Raw genomic sequence first — 12,630 nt, forward strand, 5'->3', positions numbered from 1 at the left:
GGTGTGGCTGAAGGTCCTTGAGCAGAGTTGTTTCATGGGCATGTGGGGGATGAAAGATGATTCGAGTGGCTGGAGAGAGAGTGGAAAGGAAGGATCAGTCAATCCTTTAGAGTTTTGCTGTCAAGAGGAGCATAGGGATAGGGCAGAAGATGAATGGGGACCTAGGGTCAAGGGAGATTTTTTTTGATAGGTGATATGAAGGTATATTTTATGCTCAAGGGGATAATCTAGTAGTGAGGGAGAAACTGGAGATGCAGGTGAGGAGGGGAGACTAGCTAGAGTGATGTCCTTGAGGGGACAATGAAGGGAAGAGGGGCAGAGAGCTCCAGTGGGGGAGCAGGGCTTCCATAGCAGATGGACCCTTCTCCACGTTCTGGTGTGAAGGCAGCATACGTGGTGCTGATGCTACACATTCCTCCTTTATGTTCATATTAAACTTTCGAAGGCTGATGGATTTTGTGTATGCTAATTGATACAAGCGTATTCTTACGGATAAATATATGCACAGAAAATTTTCAGTCTGAAGCTGGTGTAAAAATAAGATAAAACTTAATAGTTAAAGGCAATTTCATTACCAGACCTACATTTAAAATTGAACTTTGAACTGCTTGCTGTGTTCTATGGCTGCTATCTCAGATTAAAGGAAGGAATTTTCTGTAAAAATAAATGCAACGAAATCTTATTTGATAAAGTGGTAAGATGTGAAAGTTTTAAAGTCAAGGATTATATCTTCTGTTTTTGCTTGAAGAATTTAAATCTTTGCAGAAATGATAGGAATAAGAGTGTCTATAATCAATTGTAATTTCTGTGTACTGAGAACCTACTTTATTCCTGGCACTTTCCAAACATTCTTGCCGATCTTCACGACAAAGCAAAACAAAGTGGTTTTATTAGGGTTTGACAAGTGAGAAAACTGCCAGTGAGGTTCTGCAAGTTTAATGATTTGCTCAAGGTCGCCCAGCTGGTACAGTGAGATTGAAATTAAAGCTCATTCTGGATTCAGAGTTGCTTTCCCTCATACACTGTCTTGATATAGTAAATGTTTTGCTATAAGTAATATCCCTATTTAACATGAGGGAAACATTTAGCTGAAAAAATTAAGTTCCTTAAATATCTAAAGGCATTGCATTTATTTGCATAAACCTCTCCTGTTTTTCTTCTAGTCTAGTGTATAGATATGGCTAAAAGGAAGAAAAGAAAGTAGGAAGGAAAGAAGGAAGGAAGGAAGGGAGTAAGGAAGGAAGATCTACATAAAACTAGAGAGAATAGTATCATGTTCCAGCTTCAACAGGGGTCGATTCCTGGCCAATTTTGTTTCATCTCCGTCTAATCTTGTTTCTTTTCCTTGCCACTAGATTGCTCTGAAGCAAATCCTAGACATCATACCATGTTATCCATTAGTATTTCATTGTACATTGCTAAAAGGTAAAGATTATTTTTAAAATGCAACTTCAATATCATTACCACATGTTACAAAAATAGCAATTCCTTAGATTTTCCAAATATCCAGTCAGTGTTCAAATTACCCCAACTGTCTCATGAATGATTGCTACGGTCCCCTTACTGCATTCCAAGCAAGGGCTGCTCAGTGTAGCTGGTTGAATTGTTTCTGAGGTCTCTTGTAATTTGTGGTTTCTGCAGCCCCCTGTCCAATTTGTTTATTGGTTTCCATATTCTGGATTTTTGCAGATTGCATCACTGGGCTTTGGTTTAACATGTTTCCCTGACTTGGTATTTCTTGTAAATTGATTATTAAAGCGCGATCAGATTCAGCAATATGAAAGCAGATCATATACCATGTATCTCAATATTTTCAAGCTATAAATTAAGCTGTGTCCACAGTTAGCTGGCGATTCCCACCCATGGACCCTCCTCTCCTGGAGCTGAAGGAGCCTCAGGCCGCTCAGGACCAGCCTTGCCTGCTGAGCACCCCATTGGCTACCAGGATCTGCAGGGGCAGGGCAGGGTGGCATGAGGGCTGGGGCCTGGGATTCCAGGCTGAGACTAGATTCACCTGCACTTGGGTGGAGACTAAGTAGGTCAAGCTCCCTAGAGTACATCCAAGAGTCAATGTACTTCCCTTTCTCTCCCTTCTCCCCAGTCTCTTTTACATGTTCTCAAACAGCCCAGCATAAAATTTATGTTTTAGTTCCCTGTTCAAATGAAAAAAATTGTGCAAAATTTATATCCTACTGCATAATGTTTGGGTGGGAGGGTTTTAATATAAGCTATGTCAAATCACTAAATTACCCCAAATCTTCAAGTAAAACAGATGTTCCCGAATAATGCGCCCTGTGCCTTGTGGTTCCAAGGACAGCACACTGTACCCCTGCTTTTCGCGGTGCCCAGAGTTTCATCTGAGAAATAGTGGAGAAGGATACTTTATGCTAAGTGCTGTGAAGGACCTTGGCCTCTGGTCCTCTGTGATGTGTGAAATTGAATTTGAAATGATGTTCTTCAAGCTCTGTGTTCTCTTTGACAGTGCAGCTAGGAAGGGGAGCGTAATAAATTATTCACATCTTAGCAGTAGCTAGTGATGGCTCAAGGAGAGCAGGCAGTTAAATAATGATAGTTGCATAATAATTGGTTATGGGGGAATCATGAACAAAAATGGAGTGGCGGTTCTGTGTTTTAGAGATGAGGAAACCCAAATAATTACCTGTAAGTCATGGAACTGGTTGCTGAACTCCTGGGGAGTCTGTACCTTATTTAATTATTTCTGACTTCCTCATGTCCTAGCACATAGGAAGTGCTAAATAAACGCTTGTTGAATGAACAACTGGGGAAAGTAGGATTCACATTTCAGGCCACTGTGATTTCTGTATGGGGGGGATCAGAGGTTCTCAATGTCTTAGGAACAGATTTACATGAACTCAAAGACGCTTTCTGGTCGTGGCACCTCTGCTCTCCCTGGAACCAGGGGTTGAAGTCTCACCTTTACTGCATTTATTCACTTTGTGTCCTGTTCCTGTGGCTTCTTCCTTTGCAAGTTCTTTCATGTTTCTTAATTTATAAGGGCATGTTTCTCTCTGCCCTTTTCTGACTCAGGGCCTGGCGGTTTCCCTGCTGGAGAATTGCACTATCCTTCCAGCTGGTCTTTCTGCTTTCAGATTCTTCCCCTCCAAATAGTCTGGTAAGCTGTCTATAGGATAGTGTGTTACCCCTGCTCCAAAACCTTTATCGATGGCCATGACTCACTGAATCCAGTTGAACTTCTTTCCTTGGTATTGAAAAGCTTCCTGCTCTCATCTAACCTATTTTTCAGGGCTTATCTACAAAGCTATGAACATAAAACATATTCTTGACAATCTAGATGTTTTACAACATTTCTTTATGCCTGAGGAAATGGTATGAGAACAGTTTGCTAAATTATGAGGTTACCTTTGACACTTAATTGTAATCAGCTCAAGGATAAGGGATGTGTCTTGTACATCTTTGAATTTATTCTTCAACACAGAAAATACCCCTGTGGAGATATCCACCAGGGGTGCCAATTTCAGTTTCTCTGTGGGGTTCCATGGCAGCAGAAGGGCAGCATGCAGGACTTGGACGTGGAGGGCTGTCCCTGATGCTGGGAGATGTGGTGGGGGGAGCATGTGGAAAAGTAAGTGAAAGGCTGAAAGTGGTGGGCAAGTTGGGAGAGCTTGTGCTGAAAGCGTGTTGTACCTGTTAACACTTCCTGGAAGTGCTGGGTCACTGGGCATCCCGAGGTTCTCTGGCGTGGTACGACAGCAGGGTTCGACATGGGCGTGTGATGAGAAAGAAACATACTGAGAAGGGTTCAAACTAATGTCAGGGACAGAACTCAGGTAGGTAGAAACCCAAATGAAAATTAGCACACAGGTCACTACGTTGAGAGCTGAGAGGCCTGAACCAGCCTGCCGACCTCCTTTTGCGGACTGGGAACCTACGCCTTTTTAGGGCAAAGACTGGCTTAGCAGGAATTGCAGGAGGCTAAGGTGTCAGCTACATGCAATAACTGGTCTGAAAATTGAGGTACACATTACGTTGATACCCTAGTGTTTGAGGAAATTTGGCCATTGTTGTGTGTGTGTGTGTGTGTGTGTGTGTGTGTGTGAGTGTGTATGTGTGTGTGTGTGAGTGTGTGGGTGTGTGTGTATTTAGGTGGAGCCTAAGAGAAGGGGGCTGTAGATGATGCTAAGACCTCCTGTAGCCATGCACCAAATTGCTTTGTGAAAAAGTCTATGAACTCCAGAGCCAAAACCTGAGTCTAGGCCAGCTCTGATTACAAACATTCTGTGAACGCTTCCCAAAATAGCATTCATATTTATTATACTCCATGCCTTTATTTCTGGTGCCCTAGGCATAGCTTTCTTCCATCACAACACTCTGTCATGGAGTTTTCTGTGAATACAAACAGAACATTTTCCCTTGGCTTTCTTCTTCTTTCCCTCTTCCACTTTCCCTTCTCTCATTGCTTTTTGAAAACTTCTTTGTTTTTGCTCTTTGCCAGGAGGTCAGCTCTCAGAATCAAATTCCAAGTAAAGCTTTCTGGAAGAGTATGGGACCCAGAGCCCAGAGGGATAAGAATTCTTTTATTTCTGGCTATGTGTTTTGTTCCCCCCCCCCCCCCAGCACAATAGTAAGAGCGCTTAAAGTTGTAAGAATTAAAATTTATCTTGAGAAATTTTCATATATGGTAGAACAAGTCAGGAGATGTCAAATGGTTGTTTCTAAGAATAGAATATTTTCCAGCTCTAAACATTCTTTTCAAAGCAAATATGTACATTTGATACCTGCAAATTTTGAATGTGCAAATATTGACTCAGTAGATGGATGAAACCAGGTTGAACATGGTCTGTTTTTTTTTCTCAAGGGTTGGGCCTATTATGATTCTAAAGGTTACATATTTTTTCCTCCCCAAATGATGAATTTTCTAGAATGAGATCACTTTCTACCCCTGTCTCCAGCATATAGAACACTTGTGGAAAATGCTCAACAGATTTTATGACCCAGGGTTCCCCTTTGAAAATGCATTTTACGGTTTAGGCTAAATATCTGGTCTCACCTCATCCCTTCCTTGGTGACCTGAGCTAGTGAGCTACATCGGGTCGCTAAGGGATTTGGGGGGAATCTCCAAATGCAATTTTGGTATTCTCTTTTTGAGATGTTAGTGTTAGTCATTTGATTTTTAGTATTCTCATTTTGAGACTGGTGAAAACTCTGCCCTCTTATAAGCAAAGAACCTTGAATGATGGAATTTCAAAACGCTTTTAGAATTAGTTCTGGAGATAAATATGTGCATGAAATCCCAAACTGTGAAGCAGAATACTTACATAAAATCATGAACTTTAAGGCAATATGCAAAGTCAGTTGTTCTTATATATGAACAAAACAAAGCAAGTTACTCATAGTTGAACCATTAACATCAACCAGTATTGTCAGAGAATACAATGATTTAACAACACCTAACGTTTCTATCTTTAAAGTGAAGAGCAGGCAAATAAATCATTAGGTAACCCGCTCGGCACAACATAATTTTCAGAAAAGCCTGTCAAATAATCTTCGAAAAAGTTTATTACATCAGGAGGCATTTTTAAATGTGTGATTTAGTCTATGATGTATCTCAGTTACTGGCCCTAAGTGTGGGGACCCACCAGAAACTCCCCCATCCCTGATGGAGCTCAGGCTGCACTGGCTTTGAGCAATGTCTCCACGTGGCCCCTATTTCCTGTCAGGGGAAAGATGCAGTTGAGGAAGGATTTTTACCTGAGGCCTCGATTTCCTTGTGCATCACGATTTTGGGGTCTCATGCTGCAAGATGTTATCTCTCATTTTATGCTTCTGGGCATATGTTGTATTGAGGATATTGGATCCAAACAGGTAATACAACAATCTATTTGAATTAATCGTGTGTTTCATCCAATCTTACATGTGCAAGCACAGCATTCCATTGGAAATTCACAACTGCCCTCTGTAGTGAGCAGTGAATGTGTTATTAGCCCTACTTACAAATAGGAACACGGAGACCCAAAGAGGGCACGGGACTTGCCCAGGCTCTAACTTCCATTCTTACACTCCTTAATTCTGATATTTAGCTCTCATTGTCCCTGGGAGGTTTCACAGAGCTTGGAATTCCTCGCAATAACACTTAAAATCAATTCATGGAAAATATTGTTTTTGGAGTAAGCTGGGGCTCTGGAAAATTTTGAGGTTAAAGAGAAGAATCATTTTTTTGGAAATGATGTCTCATCTATGTGATGGCCCCATGTTGCTTCCTTATGGAACTTTCGATATTTGCAAAATTCTTTACCAAAGAAGTCTTTCATTCAACTGAGATAAATAAAACAAGATTTATAAGTATTAGATTTTATCAGGATTATATGTTATCATTTTTATATAATAAATTGATTGTTCCTGAAATTTTGCCAAATTTAAGGAGATGTGATTATGGGTAAGTCTACAGAAAACTTTGTACAAATTTCTAACTATACGTTATAGCCCTTTTCACCTACTGCCTGAGGACTAATCATTTTGTGCACGTTTTTTAAAATGTGTCTAACAAAAGGGAGTTGGTGTTCTCAATATTTTTCTAAACTTGGGGGATTTTAAGCTTCATACTTGTGAAATGTTTGGAAATATGGTTAAGTTTTTCTTTCTTTTTTTTTTTTAAGTAGGTTTGAATTCCAGCTCTGCCCCTTATTGGATGAATAACCTCAGGTATGTCTCTTAACTTCTTTGAATGTCAGTGTCTTCCTCTGTAAAATGGGGAGAATAGTGCCATTTATGAAGCATTTGACATACGAATATTTCCTGGTGCAGAGTCTGCAAAGGTAAAGGCAGCAGTGGTGACTGGAGTCGGCGCAGTGACTCCTGGTACTTATTCTCCTCAGTTGTTACATGAGGACATTGTCCTAAAGGAGCTCCAAGGTCGTCTCAGGTTCTGACATCTCTCGTTCTCTGGATGTAGGATAAAAGGGGGAGGAGGAGCATCAAGAGCAGTGTTTTCATCTCCTCCCACCTGGGAAGGCCTTTCCCGCCCCATCTTGCCTGGGAGGAGCAGGAATTTCAGTTAATTTGCCATGTTGACATAGTGTAAATGAACCAGGAGGTTTGGGCTAGAAATAAATGATAAAGGTCTATTCTGGGTCTTAGGGTTTGCAAAATGGAAACACAGCTAGGCAATACCCAGAGTATTAAGAATAAGAAAGAAAAGCTAAGAGTCCTTATAGTAAAAAGTACATTTTGAGAAGACTCAGTCCTACATTCTTAGCTTCTGGATGGGTCTGAGAGGATAACCTTCCAGATGTCTGGTGTCTGGTGGTCTGGATAATGGATGTCAGGAAGTCTGAAATATATATCTATATCTATATCTATATCTATATCTATATCTATATCTATATCTATATCTATATCTATATCTATATCTATCATCTATCTATCTATCTATCTATCTATCTATCTATCTATCTATCTATCTATCTATCTATATATATTCCATTATCCATGCATGACTGGAGAATTTAAAAGGTTAGTTCCCAGACTAGTTAAAGCAAATGTAGAATTGTTTCCTCATGCCTCAGCATACTTGACTTTAGTATTTTAGCAGCTTGACTATAGTGACCCCATTTTATTTCTTCACTCTTTCCTCCCTCGGCTGGTAGGGACTCCTGCTGTGGGAGAAAGACAGTTTCTGAGTACTTTGGGGAGTTAGATGCAATGGGGGCTACTTCAGATACTAGAGCCTCTGCAGAGGTGAACAACCAGTCTTCCCTGGGACCACACTTCCCCGATGCTGTCACTGGTTTAGGAAAGACTCAACAGATAAAGGGGAGCACACAGTATAGGTAACGACAGCGGTTGCAGAGGTTGGAATATGGGGCACTAATCAATATCTCAGAAATAGACTGGAAGAAGGCACAGTGACTGAAGGGACTGATGACACGGAAACTCTGCCTTGTTGTCCCAGTAGGGCTGGGGAGAGAGTGGGGGCTCAAGGGGAAAATGACAAAGGTTTGGTCAGTGTAGCGGAGACGAGGCCAGCTGCAGGAGCTAGCTGGCAGTGATGAGTTAGGGTTCTGTCCTCCCACAGAGATGAGAAAGAGGCCCATCCTTCCTAGTGGTTACATTCCAAAGCTCTCAGATCCTTGAGAAAGACATTCCCTGGTTGTAGAAGATACCCGTCCATCTCAAAGGGACAAGGGAAGGATTCACAATTGTAGGCCATTTTTAGTAAATGCTCTAAGAAAGTGAGGTCGAAGCCTATCCTCAGGTGTTAGCTAGAGAAGCAGTAATTTTTCTGGCAGGTGAGCTTCCTCAGACAGATGTTTTTATGGGGGTTGGGGTCATCCTGGGGTCACAGCCTTATGCTGGTAAAAGCCATGCTAGAGTTTGGTCATCTCAGTGCAGAGGTTTAGACGTTCTGCAGTTCTCACCATGAGGCTTTTTCTGACCAATGTACTCTACGTAGGTCTCTCCATCTGTCAACTTTGATGGAATTTGAAAACTGGAGCATTAAGGTTCATCCCTCACTCTACAAGGATTAGTTGGGAGTATTTTATATACTGAGCATAGTTCAAGAATCAGAGAGTCTTAGAACTGTTTGTATTGTTCACTAGTTGGTTTATTTGTGTCAGTCTTACCTTAGCTAATTAGATAATTAGTTTCTTTGAGCTGAGGCTTTGTCGTATATGGCCTTTATTATGCTGATGTACTTTCCTTCAATACCCGTTTTATTACGTGGTTTAATCATAAATGTATGTTGTATCTTGTTAAATGCTTTTCTGCATCTATTGATATGATCATACCATATGTGGTGTATCACATTAATCTATTTACATATGTTGAACCATCCTTTGACCTCAAAGGCAAGAGAAGTAAAAGCAAAAATAAATGAATGTAACTATATCAAACTATAAAGCTTCTGCACAGTAAAAGAAAGCATCAATAAAATAAAGAGGCAACCAACCAAATGGGAGAAGGTATTTGCAAACAATACTTCCAATAAGGGGCTAATATCCAAAATACATAAAGAACTCATACACCTCAACAACTAAAAAACAAACAACACAATTAAAAAATGGGCAGAAGACCTGAACAGACACTTCTCCCAAGGAGACATATAAATATGAAAAAATGCTCAACTTCACTTGCTATTAGGGAAATGCAAATCAAAACCAAAGTGAGATACCACCTCTCACCTGTTAGAATGGCTATTATCAATAAGACAAGTAATAAGAGTTGGAGAAATTTTGGAGAAAAAAGGAACCCTCACACACTGCTGGTGGGAATGTAAATTGGTACAGCCACTATGGAAAACAGTATAGAAGTTCCTCAGAATGTTAAGAATAGAATTACCATTTGATCCAGCGATACCTCTTCTGGGTATCTACCCATAAGACCTGAAAACGTTTATCCATAAAGACATATATACCCCTATGTTCATTGCAGCTTTATTCACGATGGCCAAGACATGGAAACAACTGAAGTGTCCTTTGATAGATGACTGGATAAAGAAGATATGGTACATATGTACAATGGAATATTACCAGGCCATACGAAAAGATGAAATACTACCATTTGCAGCAACATGGATGTATCTTGAGATTATCATGCTAAGTGAAATAAGTCACACAGAAAAAGTTGAGGACCATATGATTTCACTCATATGTGGGATGTAAAACTGAAAGCACTAAAACAACACAACAAACAAACAAGCAAAAGCTAACAGACAGAGGGTCAGGGTGGAGAAGGGATAGTAGAAGAGGGTAAAGGGGATCAAATATATGGTGATGGAAGTAGAACCGACTCTGGGTGGTGAACACACAATGCAATATATAGATGATGTATTATGGAATTATACGCTTGAAACCTATATGATTTTATTAACCAATGTTACCCCCAATAAATTTAATTAGAAAAAAATCTGGAGTCTAAAAAGCATGTATAAACAAACCTTATAACACCTGTACTAATGTACTACCCAAGCCCAAACCTTGCTTAGATCACTTTCTAATGAGCACTAACTTTCTTTGTCCTGTCAATTTTTCACAAATTTACTGTTTCTCTGTCTAAAAAGTATAAAAAGGTGCCTAGTTTACTCATTTCTTTGAGCCTCATTTTATGATCTGAGAGAGCATTATATTGTGATTTTCCCATCTGCATGTATTAAATTGTTTTTTTCTCCTGTTGACCTAGTTTTTTGTCAATTTTAATTTTTATTATTAGTCCAGCCATTAAAACTAAAGAAGGGAGGGATTCTCCCTCTCCCTGACATATACAAGGAAGGAAGGAATCTCTGAGAGACATAGTATAGATGATATTAAAACTACATTTTTTTTGTGTGTGTGTGTGTGTTTGTGTGTGTGTGTGTGACTTAACATTGCTGAAATAGTAAAAATGTCTACTAATTTAACATTTATCTAAATCCTAGGAATACCGTGTTTTCCCGAAAATAAGACCTAGCCGGACAATCAGCTCTAATGCGTCTTTTGGAGCAAAAATTAATATAAGACCTGGTATTATATTATGTTTATTATATTATATTATATTAAGTATATAAGACCCAGTATTATATTATAGTAAAATAAAACCGGGTCTTATATTAATTTTTGCTCCAAAAGATGCATTAGAGCTGATTGTCCAGCTAGGTCTTATTTTTGGGGAAACATGGCATGTACAAATAATTTTATTTCTTCTAGATGCTAGGAATAGTCTCAGATCTTGCAGCTCTGCAGCACATGGAGGGGGTGGTTCTTGGATGTGAAGTTCCCCTAAAGGGGGACCAGGCCAAATTGTAATGTTTTCATCTGAGGTGTTGGCATGAAGGCTTCCACCACTGTTTTCTCCCCTGTTATTTTTAAAGGAAGGCCAAGTTTGGATAAGGGTCAGAGCTGGCACAGAACTAAAAGACATAGGGCTCCTTTTACAAAGGTGTATACATTTCATCTAGCAGTCTTCCCATATAAGATCCCCAACACATTTCATATTTCATTGATTTTCAGCTCGGGTGATTTTGCCTCCCATGGATAATTTAGTATCTGGAAATATTTTTGATTGTCATAATTAAGAGATTAGCTACCGGCATCCAGTAAGTAGGGGTGAGGGATGCTACTAAACATCCTACACTTGCGGGAGCGTCCCCCACAGTAAAAAAATCATCCAGCCCAAAATGTCAAGATTGCCAAGGTTGGGAAACCCTATTCTGTATTTTCAGACAAGGAAAACATGTTACTTGCTTAGTGTGCCAACTAACACCTTACTATGCAGTGTGGTCCCCAGATGACATCAGCATCACTTGGAAGTTGGTGAGAAATGCACTGTCAGGATCCACTCCAGACACCCTGCGTTAGAATCCGCATTTTCATAAGGTCCCCAGGTAATTTATATATGTGCTCAATTTTGAGAGGCATAACTAATGTTTTCTGAGATCTACAGAGGGCAAGGCAGTGTGATAAGAGCTTCAGGGTAATCAAGTCAAGAAGACATGTGGTCCAGACCCTGCCTTGATCTTTAAATTCGCAAAAACTCACTTCTCTATTTTTGTTTTTCGTTTTCATTGAAGTATCTTTCACTCACTCCTTTGCTGTCTTTCCTTCATCTCCCCTTCTCTTCTAGTTACTCAATTTCATCAAAGCTGTATCCATTTGTCTTAATCTCTTGTATGTGCATTGCTTTTTCTAGGTCTTTAATTTTGAGCCTCTCTTGATTAAAACAAACAAACAAACAAACACCCCACACAGAGCAGACACTTATCTCTTTAATTAAAATAAATTATTCTAGCGGGAAAAGTGGGTAGAATCTAGAAGGACAGCTATATTTCTCTGAAACTTAATATAATGCAATTAAATTCAACCTTTGTGCATTGAGACTTCAGTGGTGAGATATTAAAAAGCAGGCAATAAAGCTCATCCAGCACTAATTTAATCACAAGCCAGTGTAATCAGTCTCTTTGATATACCTTTTGTCAACACAGTTTTAGTTTTAAATAGACAATATAAAACCCTGGAAATTTACCATATTGACTTATCAGCAAAAGTTCTGCTGAACCTAGGTATAATAACAGAACTGATGAAAAAGTAAAATTGTCTTTTTTTTACCATAAATTTACCATAAAATTATAGAGTCTTTTAGATATCTTCTTTAGAAATGCTCTCTCAAGCTAAGATTTTAAGCCATTAAAGCAAACATCAGTTCAACTTGGTCAGCATTTACTAAGCACCTCCTGTTTACAAGGACTAGAATAACAATTATGGAAGATTAAAGAAGATAAAGGTCCAATCCTTGCCATAGTTTATAATCTGGTATGTGGTGTGTAGTCTGTGTAGAGTGTGTGTGTGTGTGTGTGTGTGTGTGTGTGTGTGTGTGTGAGATGGAGTGGATAAGCATATGCAGACATTTGTTCATGGTAAGTATATTAATACATATACCAACAAAAAGCTGTAGGAATTTATAGAGAAATATTCATATTATTTTGTTAAAGAAAAGTAGATTTTGAAATTTAAAAAAAGGACTGAATAAGCTACAGTTCCTAAAAACTGGTTTTGTCAGTGATATTTTATATCACTGGTTAACAATTACATTAAATTTCAGAGAAGTTTAATTAAAGAACTTAAATAGACCTAACATTCTCAGTTTACTACTCCTATTCATGCCTATTTTCCCAAGAAT

General features: G+C 39.2%; 1 protein-coding gene across 1 annotated transcript in view; it reads left to right on the forward strand.

Annotated features, from left to right (window-relative positions):
• OTOL1 (otolin 1) overlaps window positions 1-12,630 on the forward strand; it is a 134,531-nt gene that overhangs the window by 55,405 nt on the left and 66,496 nt on the right. The window contains exon 3 of the mRNA XM_088793733.1: window positions 6,639-6,681. The gene's annotated coding sequence lies outside the window, so the exon portion shown is untranslated. The remainder of the gene's footprint in view (window positions 1-6,638; window positions 6,682-12,630) is intronic.

The sequence above is a fragment of the Rhinolophus sinicus genome, chromosome 17 (assembly GCF_057876585.1).
Source record: "Rhinolophus sinicus isolate RSI-liver-muscle chromosome 17, RSI-T2T, whole genome shotgun sequence".
Lineage (NCBI taxonomy): Eukaryota > Metazoa > Chordata > Mammalia > Chiroptera > Rhinolophidae > Rhinolophus > Rhinolophus sinicus.